The sequence below is a fragment of the Lagopus muta genome, chromosome 5 (assembly GCF_023343835.1).
Source record: "Lagopus muta isolate bLagMut1 chromosome 5, bLagMut1 primary, whole genome shotgun sequence".
NCBI lineage: Eukaryota > Metazoa > Chordata > Aves > Galliformes > Phasianidae > Lagopus > Lagopus muta.
In genome coordinates this window covers 14,407,578-14,431,215 of record NC_064437.1, presented here as the reverse complement: position 1 = coordinate 14,431,215, position 23,638 = coordinate 14,407,578, and the positions used below count along the sequence as shown (strand labels likewise).

The window sequence follows — 23,638 nt, the reverse complement described above, 5'->3', positions numbered from 1 at the left end:
TCTGTATTTTCACTTTGCTACACTAAATTTCAGTTAAATGAGAGGAAAACAAATAAATGTGGAAGCAGCGTCCAGTCACAGAAACTGTCCATGTGTGCAGAAATGGGACTAGGGAAGCCAGAGCCATGGGGTGTTGGACCAGATGAGTCAAGAACAGCAAGGACTCTTGCAGCTATATCAGCAGTGCAAGGAAAGCCAGGGAAAATATGGGCCCTCTGCTTTTGTTGGTTGTGAAGACAGACTTTTCTCAGTGGTGAAATTTCTTGCTTTATCACAGAATTACAGAATGGCCAGGATTGGAAAGGACCCCAAGGATCATGAATCTCCAACCCCCCTGCCACATGCATTTGCTTTATTGCTTTTTATTGTTTTCACCAAGAGAAACAACAAAAGTAAATGAAGGTCAGAGGTCATATTAAGTAAGTTGAATTAAAATTATGAATTTGTTTACAGTAGCAATGACACTTAGTAATAACATAGTGAAGAAATTAGAGCATTTGCTATTACCCTTATCACACTGACAAGAGCCCTTTTGAGCTTTTGTTTGAACTTGTGTAGGTCTTCCTCTTTTCATCAAATTTCTCTGACCCAACTCAAGTGCCTCATGGTTGTAAATATTTTAAGATGCAAGTTGCTATAATTTGTAAGAGACTATAGGTGGTAGAGCAATATAAATCACACTGAGAAAGTAAGTGCAGCCCACTGCTGTCATTGACTCCAGGAGGAGAGATGCCTACATGTGCTGAAAAAGGTGAAGGCTGAGTTAAAGCAGATCAGGTCTGCTTTATTTTACACCTTCCTGTTGGCTGTTTCGATCAGAATTCTGCATGGTCCTTAAGTTCAGTTGTGTTCTTGGGATGATAACCTGAATACGCTTTTGCCACTTACTTTCACAAACAGCAAACAATATTACTCACTCTCTTTTGTGCTCTGTTTGTAACTGCAGCCACTGACCGTAAGCTGCATGGGGTTGACTGTTACTCGTGGGAAACTATATGCCTGTTTTGCCACCCTTTGATCTGATTGGGCTTGCTTTGAATAGCACATTATGCACTTCAGATTGAATTAATGTATGTTGAGTTGAGTAGTGGTACTACATGAGAAAATAAAGTCCACCAGGCACCTCTCTGGCTACATGTGGATTGCTGACTGTTTTTCAAATCTCAAATTAAAATAGAACAGTCTGTGACCCTCTTCATTACTCAAACAGTGTACAGGGGTTCAAGGCTATTCCTTCTGCTGTGGGCCTTCCTCTCCATTCTTATTACATATGCCCAATACATATTTCCTCATATACCTAGTATATGAACTTTCCCCCCTTCCTTTGGCAGTAATTCTGATATTTGGCAGCAAAAAAAAAACCCTTTTCTTGCCCTTCTTATTATAAGTGAATTTCCAGTACATAAACAGATTCTTTTTTAACTAGTTTAGTATGCACAGTTTTATCTTATTTATTTTGTCTTTCGTCCAACTCCATTTGGAAACAACTTGCTGTGAAAGATTTATGAAAAATTTTAAGTTCCCTTCTAATGCAAATTCTGATTGAGCCTCTAGTAGTGCAAGATGTTGTAACCCAATAATACTAAGTCTTCTTTTCTTAACTCTTAAATGTTTCCCTTCCTCTTTTCCTTTGCTGGACATGTGAGAAAATTAGTTGCCTTTGCTGCTTAATGCATTGCAATTCAAACATTTGCTCTGTCCATGTAATTTTGAATTCCAGACCTGCTGTGGTTCCTATATTTCAGGCTCTGCGTATGAATTCAACATTTTAAAATGAATTACTAAGAACAGTGTTTCTGTCAGTCTTTTTTTTTTGTTCCTGGAAGTTTTTCCCAATTTTTCAGACACAGACCCTGAAAAAAAAAACATTCTCATAAATGTTCTAAATGCGGAGAAAAATCTTTTTTTTTTTTTTTTTTTTTTGCCTATTTTTTTGCAGTCCTTTCCCTCTTTCAGTTGTCTTTTATCCTGCAAATGTGTGCTATCCTTGCATATAACTGGGATTGTTCTTATTTGTAAAGTGATTACATCTGAATTTAAAAGGATGTGGTGGAATTTTGTGAATTAGGGTGGGGTACAGGTTCTACTTTTCATCTGCTGGTTGTGGACAGTTTTCTTCTAAATCAAAATCATAGATAACGTCCCAGTTCTCATCAGTACTACATCCCTTCATAAAAACGTATCAACTCCAAAAAAAGGAACAATGAAGATGTATAAAGAACTGGGATACATTATTTGATTTTGGTCATTTAGCACACACTCTGTCCTTCATTCATAGTTTCATACTGATTGGTTTGATTCTTTGAGCCAAGGTATTTTATTCTCTGTTATGCTACCTGTACTGTCTGAATATTACTTTACCTGTACTATACTATCTAGGTACCTACACTATACTATCCAGGTTTTCCTGTCGATGCAGTAATGAGCTTCAGGCCTATTATCTTATTCATAAGGTCAGAATTATTCATTCCAACATATATCACTTTACATTTCCAAACATTAAATTGTATCAATAATTTTGTCACTCAGGTGTTCATGTCATAAAATCCTTATATGTCCCTTCACAGTCAGCCCTTGTCCTTACTACGTCAGTTATTTTTCCAACCTCTGGATCAAGCACCTGACGCCCCTGTCTTACTTCTGGAGCCCTTTGAAAGCAGGCTAAAATCTCCCACAGAATAATGTTGGCTAGTGCTGGAAGACTGAGTCCCAGGCAGGAGGGGGAAAAGAAGGCATTGGAGGCATGTTCCAGAAGGTGGAAAGCTAATGTACTTATGCACTGTGCAGCTTTAATAATTAATAGAAGTAGTTAAAACATAGCTCTTGAATGACTGTGCAGGGTGCTGAAGAATATTTTACCCCAGTTGGGCCCCTTGCCATATGTACAGTATTATTACTGTAACTGTATTGTACCATATAAATGAATGATTTATATAGTGATTTATCCACTGTACCATGACTGGGTGACCAGTCTCTATTACTACATCATATTCAAACCTTTACAATTGCAAAATATGCAACTTTGTATTCCAGAGCATTACCTGCTCTTTAAGCAATAAGACCCAATAGGGTGTACATTATTGGCCGCTAGAGCGTGCCTCCATGTGCTCATTAAGCACAAGCCTGGAGACAAGATGCTGGCACTGCATCCATGAAGAAGCAGGTTAGTCCCAAAATTGTTTTCCTGGGATGAAAGCGAACATTTTTAATTTTTACAATAAATCAAAAAACAGTTCACTTTTCCACTATTCAGTCTGTTCCTAGATAAATAGTAGATTGAAAAAAAAAAAAAAAAAAACCAAAAACATTCAAGTGACAGTAATCTCTCAGGCAGATTTTAACTAGAGGCTTTGAATTCTTTTGACTGGTGATGCTGTGGTATGTGGTATTCTGGAATTCTCAAAGGTGTTTGAGGGCCAAACAAATCCTGTCTTAACTCAGAAGAGTTATTAATTTTATTTATCTGTTTGTTTATTTATTTTCTTTTTCTTAGGGAGTGGAATCAGTTATTACCATTGTGATAACTTCACACTTCTGCAGCATTTGATGCAATGCTGCAAATTTGGCTTGCAAGGCAGTTGATTTAAAACAGTAGAAAGCATCCTAAAATTTGTTACTCTAAATTTTATTACTGACATATGGATATGAAAGGGCATAATTTTGGTAGCTAGATCTAATCAGCACTTTGTTTATAAAGAGCATCAAAAACACACATCAATAGCAGTCCGTCTTAGTGCATCTGCATTCCAGATCTTTGTGTAGTATAAGCTAACTGTTCCTTTCAGTTTTCCTGAACCCCAGCTGGTCTTGCTTAATTTCACACTATTTTATATTCTGTTTATTACTGAGGCCAACAAATATTTTATTTTAGCTGTTTGTACATGTTAAACAAACATGGGATCCTGGTGGAATGTCTCTGGCAGAAACATGCAAATTCCTTATACCCTCAGAGTCCCTTCCACACTTGAAGGAATGGGCTCAGCCAGTTAAATTAGGCACCCAAACAGGAAAACCACAGACACACGATTACAGTTTCAGCCAAAGCTAAATGGTGCAGCATGAAAGTCATGTAGTTGTTTGGTTTTTCACAGTGAAGCCTGCATGAACAGAGACAGCTGGCATTGTCTCTGTCAATGCCTGCCTGCGGGGAGCAGGAGAAAGGGGATTCCTGCTTTATGGAGCTGGCAAAATCAGTTTAGTTTTCCTCCTTGAAGAGATCATCATAGGTATCAAACAACAAAAGAACACAGTTAAGTTTCCAAACAGTTTCTAGTCATGTTTTATGTGCCTCGAGACTCAAAAAAGTGTAGGGAGTTTAGGCTAATTTTTCTACAGATTTCTGCCCTGGTTGAAGTCACCAGACTGTGCTGCTTACAGTGATTATGACTCTCGTGGAGCTGCTGGTGGAGAGGTAGAGACTGTCTGATGCCTGGTAGGTAAAAAACTTGTACAGGAAGAGTAAATACATCTTTTCCTTTGAGACTCTTGAGAGGTGTGGCCAGCTCTTGTTGGCAGCACTACCGAACTTGGGCACTTAACACAAATTTGGTTGTGCACTGTTCAACGGCCAGGTGGCCATGAGTTAAGATTTCCAGTGTACAACTTGTAGTGTTTCACTTACCCAGCCTTTAACTACTAGGTGAGCACCTTAGAAATACTTATAAGGCAGACAGAATTCTGAATACAGGTTGCTGGGCCAGTCCTCTAGAAAGAGGCAGTGAATGTGACTAGGTCAGTCATGATGAAGCACAAGTGTGCTACTTTATTTATAGAACCTGAGCTCTTATGAACTCATTTTGCTACCATTGCCAGATTATAGCTAAAGTATGAAGTAGTGCTTGATCAAGCTTCTGTCTGGTTTCACAATGTTCTACTTGGAAGATAACAGGCTGAGCTGTGCTGACTTCTACTTTGCTTCTGAGGAAAGCCTGAGTGGTAGTTTTTAACTGTGAAACTGTAAGCAATTTGTCCCTTAGCTTCCTTAAAGCTACAGCTTCTACACATGGAGAGCTACACTGATCAAGATAGACTGCACTAACCAAGCCACAGTACCCTCATTTATCTGGCACAGAGCTTTTGACTGTCTACTTTTAAAATTCTTCAGATCTGAAAATTATTTTCCAGCTCTTTGGTCTAGAAGAGCCCAGTTGTCTTGATTTAACTCGCAGCTCCTATAGTAGATATTGCATTTTCAAAGGTACTGAGCCATGTTGCATACAGGCATCTTTTTGAGTGAGGGATTTTTTTCTGATTATTTGATTGTACAGCAGATATTGATTATAATTTAATATTGTTCCCTCAATAGGAATTGCTCCAGACAAGGTATTTGTAGAGTGAAGTAGGAGTGGTCAAAGATCTAGGTACTTGATTTCTATAAGAACAGAAATTTTGTCTGGTTAGTCCTTTGCAATGTCAGTGAGTGGAAAAGGCCAAGGGATGGCTGTTTGCCTAATGATAGTGCAGGATACATCTGGGAGGAAGCTTGAAACTCTGACACAGAGTCTGCAAACAATCTAAGTCACATCAAATAGATGCCTGCTCTTTGACAAAAATCAGTGAAATAGGGAGCTAATGAGGGAGCTAATGAGGATAATGAAATAAGATGTGTCATTTACGCCAGTGTTCATGTGAGTGTTGACCCATGTTGATTTTACAGTACTTAGTTGCATGATGGCTTCTTCCCAAAGCTGAAGAAGCAGTCTGTGGCTGGCATCACTCTTGAGGCCTGATAAGCTATGACAGTAATGCTGTGGTTAATACTTCCTGGAAAGGTGATATCTGTCTGCCTTGAGTGCACACATTTTGGGCTAAATATTGAGAAATCACAGGTATGTCGTGCAAATCCTGGGTGCGCCAGCCAAGCCTGTAGAAAAATGCTCATTAGAATTAATCACTAGGAGGGTGACTAATGCAAGGGGAATGAGGTTCTTTCCTTCCCGAAACAGCAGAGATTTGACATAGCTTTCAAAGGGGCTTCAATGGAAGGCAATTGGGTGCTTTGTGCTAGGCATGCTAGTTTGTTTAATTTGGAACTGCTTACTTTGGACCTGAGGATAATATACTAAGCTAAAGAGATATATTACAGCATACTACACAAATAGATTTCAAACAAAATATCTTACTCAGTATGGAAGAAATGAGGTACATAATTGTCCAATCTACATTAAGAACATTAAAGGCAGCAACATATGAAAGCTGTCTTACCTCCTGCTCTGCTCTTTGAGCTTTGCCAGATTTTTATGTTTGAGGAACCATGTTTATCAGTGATGTATTTGTTACAGCTCATCTCTGTCTTGTTTTCTGAGTAACTTCTGCATATAATATGAGGAAAAAGGGTTGCAGCCTAAAATCACAAATGTTGAATTTTAAGAAGTAGCGAATGAAGGCTCATTTTATTAATAGTTCTCCAAAGTCTTTATTGGGTGAAATGTTACTTAATGGTAACATTTGTGTGAGACAATGGGATTTTTTCCTTGCGAGTGCTGTAGGCAGCTAATGGCAAATTCTTTTGAGTGGTATGTAATTGTTAACCCCATAAAAAGAAAACTAAATAGCTGCTTTTATCAATAAAGCTATACAGAGTTGAATACCAATCAAAAGAAAGTTTCAGTATAATGTAGTGTTTAACCATGATGTACCACATTCCCAAGTAACACACACTGCTATTTGTATTTTCACCTTGAGAGCTTTTTATTTTGCCTCAACATTTTCCAAAATTTCATCCACATTACATGCTTCATTTTGGATAATTTATCAGGCAGGGTGAGGATATTTGGAGATCCTTTCTAAAACTCTTAATCATTTTTCAAAGAAAGTTAGCGGAAAGGGTAGATTTTCATGATAATCCTTTCAAAATTAAAATATGACAGAAAAACAGTATGTTTAAGTGACATTAAGGGTCTTACTTAAACCAACTAAAGCTGGGAAATTCAAAGGGAGTAGCTAACACTGTCTTGGATACAGCCCTCATGTGTTACAGCTGAGAGTGGGGAAACAGAAGTTGAGAGAGCAGTTCAGATAACAATCTTAATGGTTGGAATATTACCTCAATTCCAGTAGTCTGGAGAAGAGGACAGATGTCTTTCAAGATCATTCTTTTCTCATGAAAGATGCGGTGTTTCCTTCTTACGGTTGTGCAGAACACAGCTTTTCTTTGATTTGTGCTTCCTTCTCTGGTTAACGGTACAGGCTTACTATTACACCAGTATTTCTAACAAACAGAAATTTAACATCTGAATTTGAAGCTCAGAGAATCCTGACCCCAGACTTCTTTCTTCCTAATTTCTAGGTAAAAGAAGCTCCATCCAATGAGAAGCCCCTTTTTCTATTTTAAAGTATCAGAAGGATTCAGATACCTGTCATTTTCATTTGGGGGCCAGGGTGACTTTTTTATTTTGTTTTGTTCATTCAAACCAGTTTGCTATTCTGTTTATAAACTTTATTAATTTTGTATTGCCAGTATATCAGATGAGCATTAGTTAGGCACTGCAGGACTTGTTAGAGAGAATATACTGTAGAGCTCCCATAATTCATGTGACTTATAGATCATTATAGAAGCTTATTAAAATTCCTAAAATATTCTGACATAAAGGTTGGGGTTATATGTCTTTTTTTTTAATTATATTATATATAATATACAATGTATAATGTATAGTATATAGTATATAATATATAGTATATAGTATATAATATATAGTATATAGTATATAATAATATGTTTATTATTGCTTTACAATAAGAGTGGCAGATTTTTGTGTAGAAAAGAGAATGTAATATTCTTGGAGATGGATTTTGGTTTTGGTTGTTTTTTGCTTGTTGTTGTTTGTTTGTTTGTTTCAAGTAAGCTAAAAGAGCAGTTAATTTGATGCAGCAGAAAAACTTTGCCTTTCAGCCACTAACACTAAGGTTAGCCCATATTTTACAGAAGTCTTGCAAGCGGAGCCCGCAGTCTCTGATTAATGTCAGAATCTCTGTTCAGTTTTTCTCTGAACACATTACTTCAAAATTTGCATAATTGTTTAAAGTTGCACATTTCGCTGATACCGCCCCTATTAAATGATACACAAAAACACAACACGGAGTTACATTACATTTCCAACAAGATCAAAACAGAATGTGACACTTTTATGCAGTTGTGTATTTTGTGAGTCAGGGCAGTAATTGGAATATATTAATGGTTTCCCTGACACCCCCTTATCCCACTCCTCCCCTGTTCCCCTTGAAGCGGTTCATGTAAACTCTGAGGATATTTAACACATTTTAAGCTGTCCAGTTCTATGTACTGACTTGTAAAGTAATTTGGAATGATGATTCCTACTTGGTGAGACATGCTCAGATGTAAACACACACATAGACATAGCAGCACATAAAGCATGTACCTGTTAAGGATTTCACCTTTTAAGAAATGACAGAATAATTACAGGACAACATGTCCTTCATGAGTAAAAACAACCAAGCTAAAGTGCTTTCAAGGCTGGCTTGGCCTAGTTCTAGCAAGCTGCATAAATCATAAACTGCTAAGGGATTGATTCATGCACTGAGTGATAACTGGAGTCTATATAATGGGTATATATAAATGTGTGGATAGCATACGCATACACTCAACTGAATTCAGTTCTTAGTTACAGCTGAGCAATGGAACTGAGCCGGTATAACCTGAACTCTGATTTTATATACAGATATAGAAAATGTGGAGGAATACTACGTTTCTTTAATGAAGGCTAAATAGGTGATTCCATTTCAGACCTCTTTAAGAGGGGATTGTAATAGCTGATAAGCTGATAGACTGAAACTTAGTTTCTTAGTCCTCAGTTCCTGGCCTAAGGGGGGAAAATAATGAATTAAAAAATAAAAATAAAAAAGTCTCATCTAATTTTACCTGATTGAGACTGAATGTAAAAAAACTGTTGGGTTTGCTGCCATAAAAGAAAATAATCAAATCCCTTAGCCAAAAATTTTTAAAAATTCCAAAACATAAATTTTACCTAACTTTTCAAGTGACCCCTTGTCTCTTGCAGTGTCTTTGTGGTGAATAAACTGTTAAACTTCTTTCTATGTTTTTATGACCCAGAGCTTTTCAGATGCTGTGGATAGTCTATATTAGTGGGATGGTATTTCTTTCTCTGAACACTTTAACAGGACAAATTACACATATGCTCTTGCATTAGCAAAGACCAAGTGAATCCTGAAGAGATGGAAACAAGAGTAACTCCAGCTCTGAAGGTTATCGAGAGGTTTAAGCTATGTGAAAATTATGCTTGTTGGAAATATTTACTATTTACAAGCAGAGGTGCTTCTTTTTTTCTTTTTCTTCCATGTAAATTTAGGGCAACTGTTTCAAAAATACACAATAGGCTTCTCTTTGCGTGCAAAAGACTTTGTCCCTTAATACACATTGGCACATTCATTGGTCTAGATAGCTAACATTTGTATGCATGGGCTGTAGATTCTGTCATTTATGCATGTAGATAATAGAATTTACATGCACAAAGCTCATTTGGACTCGGCCTTGGAACAGCTTGGGAGGACAGGTATTTAAGATTTGAGGGACAGATGCACAGTAGGGGACTGCTGGGGTAAATGATGCTTGAGTCTGGAATATTGAAATAGGAATGTTAAAGAAAGGAAGAAGACAGTGCTCATCTGTGTTTGAGTAGTGCTGAAAGCAAAAAGAGTTTAAATGCAAAGAGCAAGGCAAGAATGATATCAAAGGTCACCTTTCATTGTGAAGACAAGTTTAACTGGAAACAGGAAATTTCCCTTTCTGAAATATGTTTTTGCCCTTGCCCTATGGTCTCTGTCCAGTGATGGCCTTTAATCTGTCTTTCATGAAACTTCAGCTAGAGCCTAGTGCTGCATGTCACTGATACTAGGTTGTTTAGCAGAGACTGGAGACATTTAAGGGCCGGTCTTCAACTCAGGAGTTTTTTGGGCCCACTGAAGTAAATGCAGCTGTGCCAATTTTGTACCAGCAGAGAAAGGGGCTTTGAATGTCTAGATTCTTTCAAAAGTACTTCTATTTGTAAAGTGTTTCTGTTTGAACTTTATAGGCCAAAAATAGCATTGTGCTTCTGAAGTTCAGGGATGTCTTTCTCAATGTAAGGAGAAATTGGTGTCCAGACCAAAATATTGCCATTGACCCCAACTAAAGAAAGCACATCACCTACATCGGGACCACAGCACACAGGAAGATAGCATCTGAAATCAGACTGTAAAAAGCCTTTTGCCTTTTACCACAGTTGTGGTCACTGTGCATATCCCAAAAACACACTGTACTTAAACAAGATCTTACTGAAATTAATATGAGCCCTTTTGGAACCAACAGAATCTTTTTTGGAATGAGGAGGAAATTCTTGTTGCCCTTTCTCAGGGCACCAGCTGTGTAATATCAAGGCCTCCTGTGCAATGCACTTAAACACTGGGTGAAATACAGAGAGAGCAGAGGTCTTAATTTCAGATTTCTCAGATTTGTCAGATCATGTTGTATAGTATCAGATTGTTCTGTGAAAGCTGAGGCAACAGGAGTCCCATTACAGCTCTCGGACTAGATCCTTGAGTGATGTCAATTGGTGTAGTACTACTGGAGTGACTGGAACTGTGCTGATTTCACTAGCTCAGGATTTAGCCCACTGGATCTGAGATAGCTATAAAACCTCACTGTATGCTTTAGAAGTGGTACCCCATAAATGCCTCTGCAGTGCAGGTTTTTAATATATATGTATAGGAAAACCATTTTGTGGCTTAAAAACACTGACTAAACAAGATCAACTTTCTGTTCTCATGCCGCAGCTGTTAATACCATAAGTAAGGTTTTGAGTGTACTGTCTCTGTGCGTTTGATTTTTTTCTCCACTTTTCAGTTTGTCTCTATAAGCTGCTTGTGTCTTGAAACATTTTTACAAACACACCAAGATGAAGGCAATATAACTAGCAGATCCCAGCTTAGTTCTCTGTGTAGTGTCCTCCTCTCTCAATGGATGCGTATACTTGCACATAAATGCTAGATGTTTATACTCACACATATAAAATCAGTATACATCAAGTGTCCTTAAACACTCCCATGTCTTTTCCACTTCATAAGTAATGAAATGTCATTTTTGCAAGAAAAGTATTACATCTCATAGTGTCAGATGTTCCAGCGGCTAGACTGAACTCCACTGCACTCACTGCCTGTGCCAGTGGTTCAGCATTGAGGGCTGAGACTGTTTTCCTGACAGGCAGTCATTGGAAATGTTTTTGCAACAATTAGTTGATAAATAGATTTTCTTCTTCAAGGGAAAGAAAACCATAATAAGTGAGGTGCACAGACAGGCAGCCATGTGCTTTTCTATTAGCATACACCAGCTTGTATTTTGGTAAACACAAGATAAAAATGGAGAATCAATTTTTTTCCAGATGCGCTCACATGCGCGTGCACACACACACAAAACCAACAGCAAAAAAGCAGATTTGTAATCAAACAGCTTCACAGTCTCCATTTCTTGGGGAGGGGGAACACCTCATCGCCTCATTCCCTTGTTAATCATTTATACGGTAACGTTTCTGGACATGAGACTGCATGAAGATGACATGTCTCTAAAAACATTACATAAAGATCAACAATGTGTTCCAAATAAATGGATAAGGGCGACACAACCTGGCTTCATCTGATTGTTTACTGAGTGTAGCTATTGTATGCAGTGTACATTTTTCTTCATTAAGTGACAAATTTTTAAACTTGTCATTAGTAAAAATGAGGGCAAAGAAGAGAAATCATGAAAAGATCAAGAGTACTTCTTACTGACGTAGTCTGTGTAACAGAAATGACCGCAGTTGTTACCCCATTAACCCCACAACATAAACTAGAATTCCGCAGATAATAGATTTTGTAGCATGGCAGCCAAACTGACCCAAGGAAAAGAAAATCTGGATCAGATTGGATTCACTTTAAAGATAAACAAACGACAAAAAAACCCACCCTCATTTAAAGTGAAAGTACTGAAAAGTTTTGTTTGTGCCACAAATAATTAATTGATGTCAGGAGTGGTAAATGAAAGAAATGGTGTTGAAGAGTGGGTCAGTAAGGATGAACCATAATGACGCTGTGCTCAGAGTTCACAGCTGACATGTGGAGGAGTTGAGCACAGGTCTCTGCTCTGCAGGTGTACTGCTGCTCAGCCTGAGTCTCTCTGTCCGTGGGCCCTAAAGGGCTGATGCCCTGGCTGCAGCATGTGAGTGCCCCTGCCAGTTCTGCGCCTGGGGAGATGGATTGCAGGGGGCTTCCAGGCGCTGAAGGAGAGCACTTCTGATGGGTTGGAGTGAGGTGGCTTCTCTTTTTAACCCAAGTCACTGCTGTGACCTGCCTGACGCTGCAGACCTTCAAAATGGAGAACAGGGGACTGTATCTTTAATTTGTCCTCTTTTGGTGGAGAATCCACAAAAGCAGAGATTGGAAGCATTGTCCTTCGGGAGAGGGCTGTTATCAGCTGCTTGGGACGCTCCTTTGAGTTGCTGTGGTTCCAGCAATGAGTTAGGCTGAGTAGATTTTAAGCCTCTTCAGAGAAACCACGGAGAACAACAGCAGCTTCATACAGTCATGCCTCAGCTCCAGTGAGTAATGCCAAATTGCTGGTGTTGTCACCACCGCCGTCTCCCCTGGAGATCCTAATGGGTCCCTGCCGATCCCAGAGGAATGCACTGCTGACTGAATGTGTTTTTCAAGATTGTTTCAAGATACTATGGAACACATCCAGAACCTAAAGAGATGTTTTCTTTGGGGCTCCAGACCATCAGATGTTTAATTAGTGATGCCATTACTAAAAATACCCATAGGTAATAGCACAATTTCATCTTTCAGAGAGATGTTTGTGAAATGGGGGTTAGGGCAACTTATTTTAAAGCATAATTTCCCTATAGGTTAGAATCTATATAATTTTAGTAAAATTATAAAAACAGATTGCCTGCCCTTGTGTGCTTTTGTATTCAGACAGTGAGTGCATTGTACCCTTATTAGACAAGCATTGCTTTTCCTAACTTCTTGTATATTTTTCTTAGCCCTTTCATTTCATACCCTAATCTTCACCTAACTTGTAAAGTTTTGATTGGTTGCTTGATGCTGGTTTCAGAGGTGATGTGTAATTTGGATTTCCTTGCATTCGGTCAGAAATAATGAGCCCAAATTATAGTTAGTGGGATTTGTAAGCATATTGCAAACTGGGTAAAAGCCTAAGCCAGTAAAGTCCAGAAGACATCAGACCTTGAATGTAGTATAAACTGAGGGCATAATTTGCATTACCTTTAACTAATCCCAGACCTTACTAAACTTTTGAGTTAATCAAAGTCACAGTGACCGCTAGATTTTTACTCATCTTTCTTGTCACAGCTGAAATATGAGTCTTAAGACACCTTTCCAAATTCACTTGGTTATCTCTATTTTAAATTACACAGCTAGTGGTGATAATTAGATTTTTGCTTTCCTGTATATGGATGTGTAAGGCTCAAAAATGTCAGACAAATGCATTTTCAAAAATATGTCAACACCTGAAGAAAGTGAAATAGCCCTGATTACTCTGTAACATGTATCCAGAACACTAAAAGTTTTTTTGAGAACTCGGAAAACTCAAACTGCAACTGAAAAGTAGTGTATATCCCCAGGCAGCCTTAATTTGCATGATCAGCACTTACTCAGCAGAGCACCATAAGTATTAGAGACCTTGGTTTATTAAACAGGTCACATTTAACTGTCCTTGAACAATTTCTCCTATGTATTATACATAACAAGCTTTTTTTGTCATATTCAGCATCACTATTTCTCTTTCCCTACTTTTTTTTAGATACAGGATAATTTTTCTATAGGAAATGATGGAGGAGGGCTAAAGTAAAATGCTATGTGCCTCCCATAGTCTTGTTTAAGAATTCCACACTTCTCTCATTTTGTTTTCCTTCTGGCTAGTGCATTTTGTTTGTGTTGAAGTCTTTTGTTTGACTGCCTCTCCCCCCCTCCCAAATTGAGTAATTCCATCTGAGAAAAAAATTAAAAACAGAAAAGTTGTAGCTGAGGATTATAGGACAAATTATACAGTTTCATGTTGTTTTCTAAGTGGCCTTTGGACAGTAAATGTTCGTTTCTTGTCATGTGAATCCACTGCCCATAGATCAAGTTGTCTGCTGGTGCCAGGAAGGAATATGCAAGAGACCACTGGTTTTCAGAAGCTGCACATAGAAACCGATAGGAGAACTCAAATGTAAATAAAGATGGCAGGGAAATATTCTTTTTTCCTCTACAACATAATCCAAACAAGTCCCCCCTTTTTTTTTTTTTTTTTTTTTTTTTTTTTTTTTTTTTTAAATATCCTCTGGTGTTTTCCTCTCGTGTCAAATACATTTTTTCCTTTATGTTACAAGACATACTTTCTGTGCATTAAATTTATCTTTTATAATGAGCATCCAAGAAATCTTCCTAAAGAGTGAGGGGCTTTGTATCTTGAATTATCTTGAGCCGTACTCCGTTAAGCCAGCATTTCCTAATTCTGTGCAAGTAAATAAAAGTAAGTAAGACTTGTTTTCAGTACAGAGAATGGAGAAGAAGAGTGAGGGGAGGAAAGAAACTCTTTGAAAGGTGCCTAGCATGAAGAAAGTTCTTAAAAGGGCTATTTTTAAGCATTCTACTAACTTTGGTGTACTCGGTTTGCTGTTAAAACTATAATGCATCAATATTTGAAAGAAAGGGTGTGTATTATAAATTGTTGGTTTTGTACCCTTATTTCACAGATTTGTAAGTCTACATTCCTGCATTTCAAAAAACACTGTGTTTAGATCAATATTTTCCAAAACTCTATTTATTAGGGAAGCTTGAATGTCAGAATTGAACATGACATTTTGTGAATTATGAGGTCGCACATCAGCAAAAAAATCAGGTTTGTTCAGGCTTATTTGAAATTTTTCCTATTCAATGTAAAAATCTAAATTCACTTTCCTAGGAGAGCTGAATGCTCTTAATGATTCCTAAACAATTCTGAAGATGAAAACCTGTATTTCAAAAGCTGAGTTTGAAATTGCCTTTTTAAATAAATAAATGTAAGTATTCATTCTTACTGTTAACATTTCTCCTTCCACTCCCCCAAAACCTTACCAACATTGCCATTCTTGAATAAGGAATCTGCAGGACAGAAGTGCACTTTTACTGACAGATTGCCTTTAAGGATTCTTCTGAATACATTATCTCCATAGCGTTCTTAAGTTGGACTGTCTTAAAGCAGTCAGATAAGTTGGATAACTCCCTTCAATGTGTTTTCAATTGTAGATCGCGACACTTTCATCCAACAATTTTAAGGAGATAACTTTTAATTACAATAATAAGAACCACATGGGCAATGATTGATGCAAACCTGATGTGTTCTTTTACTTTATTAATCTTTTTAATTAGAGGCAAAAGAATGCTTTATCTGTTGCAAAGGAAATGAGATGGGTTGAGATATTCTGCTGTGTTTTCATGACTGCAGAACCCTGATTACTTCCTAGAAATATGGGTTTCTGTGGACACCAAAGGTGAAAGAAGCTTGTTCGGTTTTCTCTTTCAGCTTTGTTTCCCTTCAGCTCTGCGAGGTGCCCCATATGGTAATGTACCATTCAGGATATGAGACTCTTCCATTAGTTTTAGTTTAGTTCTATAAGCTTCTTACAACCATAAGTTTCCAAACACAATTAGAGAGCAAGGAAAGGAGAGAGACTTTCATACCACCAGATGTCATAGCAGTTGCTTACCAAAGGATCATTTGTATGAGATGTTGAGAGAGGCCTACAAGACGTCTTGTTTCTTTGTCTCTGCCTAGAGGAGCAGAGATCTTGGCATCTTCCTCAGCCATGTGTGTTGGGTCCATAGTTTAAGGCAGTAGTAGTTCAGGGTGGTGTGAAAGACAGACAGACAACATGGTGCTAATTCTGAAGCTAATGCATTTGAAATAGATGGTGTGAATATTTTGTCTGAACTGCTTTAATGGATTTACTTGCCTTGAGCACACAGTAGATTTAGGTTTCCTCTGTGACTATTTCACAAGCTTACAGGTAGGGCTCAGCTTTCACACATTTGTCTGGAATTTTTTTTGTCTTGTAAGCTGTGTAGGATTAATGGCAGTGGTGGAAAAACATCACAGAGTCTTTTCCCACATACTATTGTTGTGTTTATTCTTTCTTATTATATAGTGCCAATAGTGTACCAAGTGAATTACTAACAAGTAAAGGCAAGATCTCTGCTTTAAAAGGTTCATTTTCTAGCTGAAAGTATGACATCTCAGGGCTTTATAAGGCACAAAGGCAATGAAATTTCTAGGGAGGAAAAGGAAAGAGATGTATGTGCTTATGATTTCAAAAGCAAAGCCAATTTGTGATACCTGGATTCTGTGGTTCAAATGAGAAACCTGTAAATTGGCCCATATCAACAGAAGAATTCGTGAAACTTCACAGAATGTTCTGCAGAGTAGTAAGGCAAGAACAGCTCAAACTTTCAGAGATCTGAAGCTTTGTAAGCTTCCTCTGCTGCTTTAGCAATAGCTTGTACTCAGCATGGATTTCAGCCAGAGTTGAGGCTTGGTAGTCTGTGCTAGCATGTTAGGATGCTGGCATTAGGCCTAATCCAAACGTCTTTGAAGTCAGTGAAAAACTTTCAACTTCAATGAGTGAGATGTGGAGGTGTTTTCAGATACTTCCTTGTGCTAACCAGATTGGAGGTAACAGCGAAAACAGAGAAGGGGAGAAGTTCAGAGAAAGGAGGGAAAGGGGTGTTTTAAAATGATTTTTAAGTCAAAATGCTGATCTTCATGGCTGTCTCACATGACAAAATGGATTGGATTTGGGATTAGAGGAGGTAATGGAGAAGGAAGGACAGTTTGAGTGGCTTCACTTTGTGACTTTATTTTTCTGTGGTAGGCAGGTGTGGGCATGGCCTGCTTTAAACCTGCTCTGGGCAACCTGTCAATAGAGCCTAGCCAAAGTCAGTGCTATTCACAAAAGGCAAATTAGTTTCCTGTGATCGCTTAAGTGGAGGTACATGCAGGGATACCAGCACTGAAATTAGGCCTTCAAGGAGAAGGAGAAAAAAAAAGAAGAAAAAAATGATTGGCATTGAACTTATTGACAAAACAATTGTTCTAGTGAAGCCAATTGAACCCTCTCTGGGTGTGGACGCAGTAAATATCTAACTATCTACAACCACTCTCTAATGTAACAAGAGTGGCACCAGGGAATTAAAGTGCTTGGAAAGCTTACATTTGGTTCAATCTGTCAAACTCAACAAGAAGGTATATGACAAAATCAGGGAGGGGGATACTGCATCTGGGGAATCCTAGAAGGATGCCCTGGCATATATTCGTACACATGTGTTTGTCATATCTAAATTATTGAGCAATTGAATTTAGTAATAATGACCATGCATTAACCATCTGTCAAAGATGAGAAATGTCTGCTTTAACCCTAAGGCTGCCACAGATGCCTTTGTATGGTGCCCAAAGCATTCCTTTACTTGCCAAAATGGCAGTGTGGCAGCAGACCAAAAGTTAACTGGGAGGGGAATACGTTCACTTTCTGAGAAATGAATGTTTTCTTGCTCATTTGTTTTCAGCCATACTCTAGCAGTATCAGAGTTCTTTCTGCAGATTGTTGTGTTTTCAAAAAAGAATGGCTGCTTTATGCAGCAAATACACTTCCGCCTTATAGAACTATAATTATTTTTTTTAATTATCGTTAATGCTACCTGAGTTGTACATTGCGTAGAAAGCTCAGAACTTAACGCTATTGGATTTTCTCCTTGAACTGTCCTCTACTTCAATCCATCCTACAATGAGGCAGCGTGTATCGTTAAAAAGGTAGCACAATAGTATCTTCAAAGAGTTCAGAATAGATCAGAAATCATTTGCCACAGTCACTCCCTCTCTGTACTTCACTTAGAAAAACTTGTTTGAATCCTCAACATACATGTCAAAGCTTCTAAAGGCATCAACAAAACAACTAATTTAAGAAGACAGCAGGCTAACGAGTGGGCATCTACATGGTGATCTATTTATTGATTTGTTTCCTTCTGTTTTCTACTTGGATTTAACTTCCTCCACAACTATTTTCTAGGACTTATATTATCTTCCACTATATTTTCTATAGGATTAATTTTGAAATTGCAATGATACTCCCATTAAGTCTCTCTTGAGCACTGAGTAGACCTGTTTCAAGAAAATTTATGGAAATGTTTTCAGGGAAAACTATCAAACCACTCTTGACCCTCCATTCCATCTGTTTGCTGGAGCACTGTCTTCACAATGGTATTTGATTTCAAATAGTTTGGGAAGTAGGATCTTTAAGTAAAGCCCGATGTCCCAGATTAGTTTGTTTTTGCTGTTTGTGTGTTACTTTTATAAGTAACTATTTTTCCTTCACCTGCCTCCCATTTTTCTTTTCAGTCCTTTCTATGAACTGAATTTCTCCTAACTGGTCCATTTCAACTTTCCAAATTTTCCATATAGAAAGCATCAAAATCCTCAATGACTTTTATGATTCCTTTAGGAATAGAAGAAGGAGCAGGAGAAATACAGTGTGTGAATTTGTTCTTTGTACAGCAGAGCTCATTGATATACCTGATGTGTTCCATCCTCTCCCGTTTCTCTCATAGTAGCTGAATGTACCCCAGAAGTGGTACCTTGCTGCTCAGGAGTTAAAAGCGAATGGTGTTGAGGAGAAAAAAGGTTTTTAATCATGGATTGTGAAAAACTGAGTAACGAATGGCTGCTAATAATTTTCCCTGCTTGAAGAAATCTCCTGCCCTGTAATACATCTGATGTGGAAGAATCATCCACTGTTAGGAGAAGCTTCAGGTGCCTTTTGCATGATTTGGGCTACAGGACTGAGAATCTAGCCTTGGCAGCCAGTGATAACTTGCAGCACTTTTTTGACATGTACAGCAAGACTGTAAATAGGATCTCATGTGCTGTATTTTTGCAGTCTTCACATGGTCTATCTAGAACTTCTCTCAGGTTTAGATCACCTTTTCTCCATTTCTTGGTAATGTTACTTTGCTGCTAGTCCCCCAGCATCCTGAAATGGACGCTGGAAATACTGACAGCACAATAATAAATACAGTTTCTCAATACCAGCCGAAGTGATCAAAGAATATCTTTTAATAAGATTTCTCTTGTTTGTTTCTAAAAGAGATGCATTGCATGAGTGGTTAATTTGGGCTGAACTGTATTTTATATTTCAACAGTATTTCGCACTAACACACAAGAAGGTAGCTTTTTCCTGCAAAATATTGTACAATGCAGTCCCCTAAATAGTCTTTACCATGCAGTTTTAGGCACTTCTCACTGCAACCCCCCCCACACTTGAAATGTAGGTGGTCACCCAAAGTAAATAGAATTCCTTCTACTCCCTCCACATCTGCCATGTGTTATCTGGCACTCACCTCTGACCCTGATATTCATCATAAGAATAGGAATTGCATCCTATTCAGCTGGGTGCATGCACTTTAACTCCAGTGATCTCTAGCTGTTGGAATAGCATGTGCCGGGAGCAGAAACATGCTGAGACATCATGAGGGTGTTCAAACTGGACTGTTCCACTTTCTTGTACACTTGGATAATTAAACAGATCTCTAGAGATAAGCAAGTCAATGCATTATTTTGAGGGACAGACTTCAGTATAGTTTAGGATTATGCTTTTGTGCAGCGAAATAAGCTTGATACTGACTCTTAGTGAGAAGGATTTTTGAAAACAAAGTAGTTTTCCTCTCTGACTGCCATATCAAATGACATTTTGCATCTTTTTTTTATTTGTATAGAGAAATAGTGTCCTTTTGTATGGAAGCATTAAATTTGAAAGTATGCTTGTGTTGCAAATAGCCATCAGTGATTCTCTTCCTTTGGTGTAACATCACTGTCCTCCATGACCTAGTGGTATCATTCAAGGAACTAAGTAATTTGTGTTGAGAGTCAGACTTTTAAATTCTGACCCTAAATGTGAGGATCCATATGTTAGGAGCAATACTGATCTGGTCTCCGTGACCCCACTAAATGGAATTCATCTGATATTTTCTTTTCTTGCAAGGATGAGCAGAATTACTTTTTGGACATCTTTGTGGAGGAAATAAAACTGCCAGTTTGATGGCCAGGGATAGATCTCTTAAAATGTTGTCAAATTCTCAGTTCAAGCTAGAATCTTCATTGTTTACTGTAGATTTGGTGCTACTTTCATTTCTTCTTTGGGGCAGAGGTCCGAGGGAGAAATCTTCAGCCGATCCAATGATCTTCAATAGAATTATGACCATACTCGTGCACTTCTCTCAGCTAATGTGGCTCTGATCTGTAGGATAAATTGAAAAAAAAAACCAAAACCAAAAACCAAGAAAGAAGCAAAGCAACAGCAACAAAAACAACAACATAAAATGCCTGGGACTGTAGCTGCCAACTTTATCTCCTCCCTCTCCAAATTGTTTTCTTTTTCAGAAAATAGATTTGAGAGCCAGTAGTGTTGTGAAATCGATGTTTCTGCTTTGTTTTGCTGCTACAAGCTGCATGAATGCCTACAGACAGACAAGGCCAAGGTCTCCGTCTACCCACACTGTTGCCATTTCTGTGAAAAGATCGAGTTACCCCCAGCAAAAGCTGTTTTTGCTGTGGCACTTCTACCCAGAGGGCCACTGTGTGGATTAGAAGCGTTTAGCAGCACTCGGTGATACATAGTGGTTGGTTCTGTTTCTTCACTTTCCAAGTTTTTTAGTTTTTTCTCCAAGTATGTCTGTATTTATATTCAGCAAAATTAAAAAGGAATGAAATAGGTGCTGAATATATTAATTTTGTAATTATGTGAGCAAAGATGTAATGGACAGTGAATGAAAATGATAAAGAGCTTATGAAAAGAAAATAAATCTCATGTTAGGTTTTTTATTAAGTTCCTCATTTTTGCTTTCTTCTTTGCGCTTGTTTAAGTTTGCATGTGTACATCAAAATACATTCACATTAGTTGTTCATTTTTACCAGCAGAGTAAAATATAGAAGGCAGGATTCTTATCCAGGAAATCGTCTGTTTGAAAAAGACTGTAAAGTAAAATTAAAAGGATTGTATGAACTTTAGTGGTATCTGAGTGGTCTCAGTTTGCACATTGTTAAAAATCATGCAGTGTCCTTTGGTGCCCTTTTCATCTTGTTTATTTTAATGAAGAAGACCAGTTAGTTTGAAAGGTAGGCTTCAATATGGGAATTGACTTCTGATCACCATATCACTTAACAATTCCTTATATATCAGGAACACTTGAAAGTACATGCACATGTTTGTAGAGATTTTTTTTTCCTCCTGAGGGGTCCAATTATTTATGCTAGAATTATTCCTATTGTGAGTTATTTTTATAATTGAATCAAAACTGCATAGGCTGATACAGCCCCAAGTTACCTCTGTGATTTAAAAAATCCTCAAAAATGACCAAATAGAATAACTTTGTCACTTGTTTGTCATACCAGTTTTGACAATGGGCCACTCAATAGATGTCTAAAATGATCTTTAGCCACATATTACGAAGCCAGAACTGTAATCCAATAACAATTTTCTGGCTAAGTGCTTCTCAGTTGCCACTGGGGACTAACTGCATCATTGTTGCTGCTCTTAAAATGAGCTTAAACTAAAAGGACACAAATTTCATATTTCTTTTCTTATTTTCTTGAGAGTGATCTAAGGAAATAATATTTTAAATAATTGCATTCTGGTTCCTGAGGGACATCAACATAATTGCACTGAGGATACCTTTATTTTTTTATTCATTTATTTATTAAAAAAGAAGTACATTCCATCTGTAAACGGAATGATTGGTCCAGTGGCACAAAACAATAATGCAATGAAGCCTCTAGTTCATTAAATTGGAATATGGGGATTGAATTACTAATTTATGTTGGTTTTAATTTTGTGGTATAAATTATAGGATTCTAAGATGTAAGGGAAAAATGTTCCCCATGACATGGACTGCCTACAGTTCAGCCAGAAAGATTTATATAAGGCTCAGGAGAGATGAGGGAAGGAGAGGTAATGAAGACTGAAACCAACATGGTTCATCTGGAGTAGATTGGCAGGCACATCACCGAAGGAACAACCCAAACAATAAATAAATAAATGATATTTATTTAAACTGAGAATACTCTGGAGGGATTACTTGTAAGTATGGACAGTTTGAAATACTGGTTTCTGAAACTCTGCAAGGGAAGTAAGGTAACAATGAAATGAAGAGAGAGATACTTCATTAACCTTAAGTAATTTCTGATTCATTCCTATTTTATCTTTACTGCCATGCACCCTAGTGTTTTAGTCAGTGTAATCTGGTATTCAAAACTTTTTTGTGAATTTCAGTCTGCTATAAAGTTCATCATTAAGTTATCATTTTAGCTTGATTTCTGTGTTTAGAAGTCTCTGGAGCTGCTTGTAGAAAGAAGTATAAAACCCATGCAAGAGAGGACCCCATGTGGTCCTTACAGAGTTATTATTTTGACTGAACTCCTATTATCAGGATCTAGTTCTGTGATTTTGGAGGTGAAATCTTAACTGGTTCTTATTTTCACCTTTGAGACCACAGGCAAGTCCCTTTCTGAGAACGGCTTGTACCTCAGTGTCACATATTTTTCAAAAACTTTTTCATTACTTTGTTTCCTTCTTGCCTAACAGCAAGTGTTTCAAGAAGGTTGTCCTCAGATTCTCTGGTAAATTTTTAGTTAATCTTTCCCTTTCTTGCATTATCAATTTCCTGTAAACCACCTATACAACAGTTAGCCACGACTGTTCAGGAATTGGCCATTGTTTTAGTAAGTCCGAAACCATACCACTGCTCTGGCCTTAACATTCCCACCCACTCCTTCACTCTGACCTTCTCCCCATCTTCTCTGTGCTTTCATTTAGAAACCAATCTAATAAGCATAATAGAGAACTTTAGTTTCATCTTTATTCTGGGCCACATCTCATCTTTACAGGATTTTTAAGAAGCCACCAATGTGAGTAAATAGCACAGTATGAGATACCCTTGCTTCACAGTCTTTCTCAGATGAAAGATGCAGTTATGTTAAGGGCATTTCTTACTGGAAATGTCTTTCTTTGTAAAAAAAAAAAAAATCAATCAGTTGTAGGTCACTGTTAGATCACAGCTTGAACTGGTGATTGAGCACCTGGTGAAGGGGTGTGGCTGGCTGGCCCAGGGAGCACAGACAAATTGTTTGCACCTGTGTTCCCCATGTGGCCAGAAGGGATGGACCCAGGGTGGAGGCACCCTGGGCACATATAAGGGCCAGCCACTGAAGGGTGAGTATCTTTTGCTCTGGCTGTTTCCTGTGAAGGAGAGCTGTATATCTACAGAGCCTTCACCAGTTGAGTGAGTGCTAGTGCTCTTTCTGTATATGACTATTGGCCTACCTGTGAGTACTTTGCTTGCTATTGCTTAGAACCTGTCAGAAGTGATTTTGCTTCTTTGTAAGCCTTTGTAAGCAGGACGTTGGTTATTTTACTTATTTACTGATATGCTTTGAACCACAATTAATTCTAGTTCACCATATGAAAGGTCAAGGTTCTTCCACCTTAAAATTCCCAGTCCTCTTAGGGGAAGGGGGGCTTTGCTCTCTTTAGATCGTTAGAAGTAGAAACTATGAGCTGTAAGG

General features: G+C 37.9%; 1 long non-coding RNA gene across 1 annotated transcript in view; it reads left to right on the top strand.

Annotated features, from left to right (window-relative positions):
- Positions 1-23,336: 23,336 nt before the first annotated feature.
- LOC125693850 (uncharacterized) overlaps positions 23,337-23,638 on the top strand; it is a 166,499-nt gene continuing 166,197 nt past the window's right edge. The window contains exon 1 of the long non-coding RNA XR_007377275.1: positions 23,337-23,355. This is a non-coding gene — a long non-coding RNA (uncharacterized LOC125693850). The remainder of the gene's footprint in view (positions 23,356-23,638) is intronic.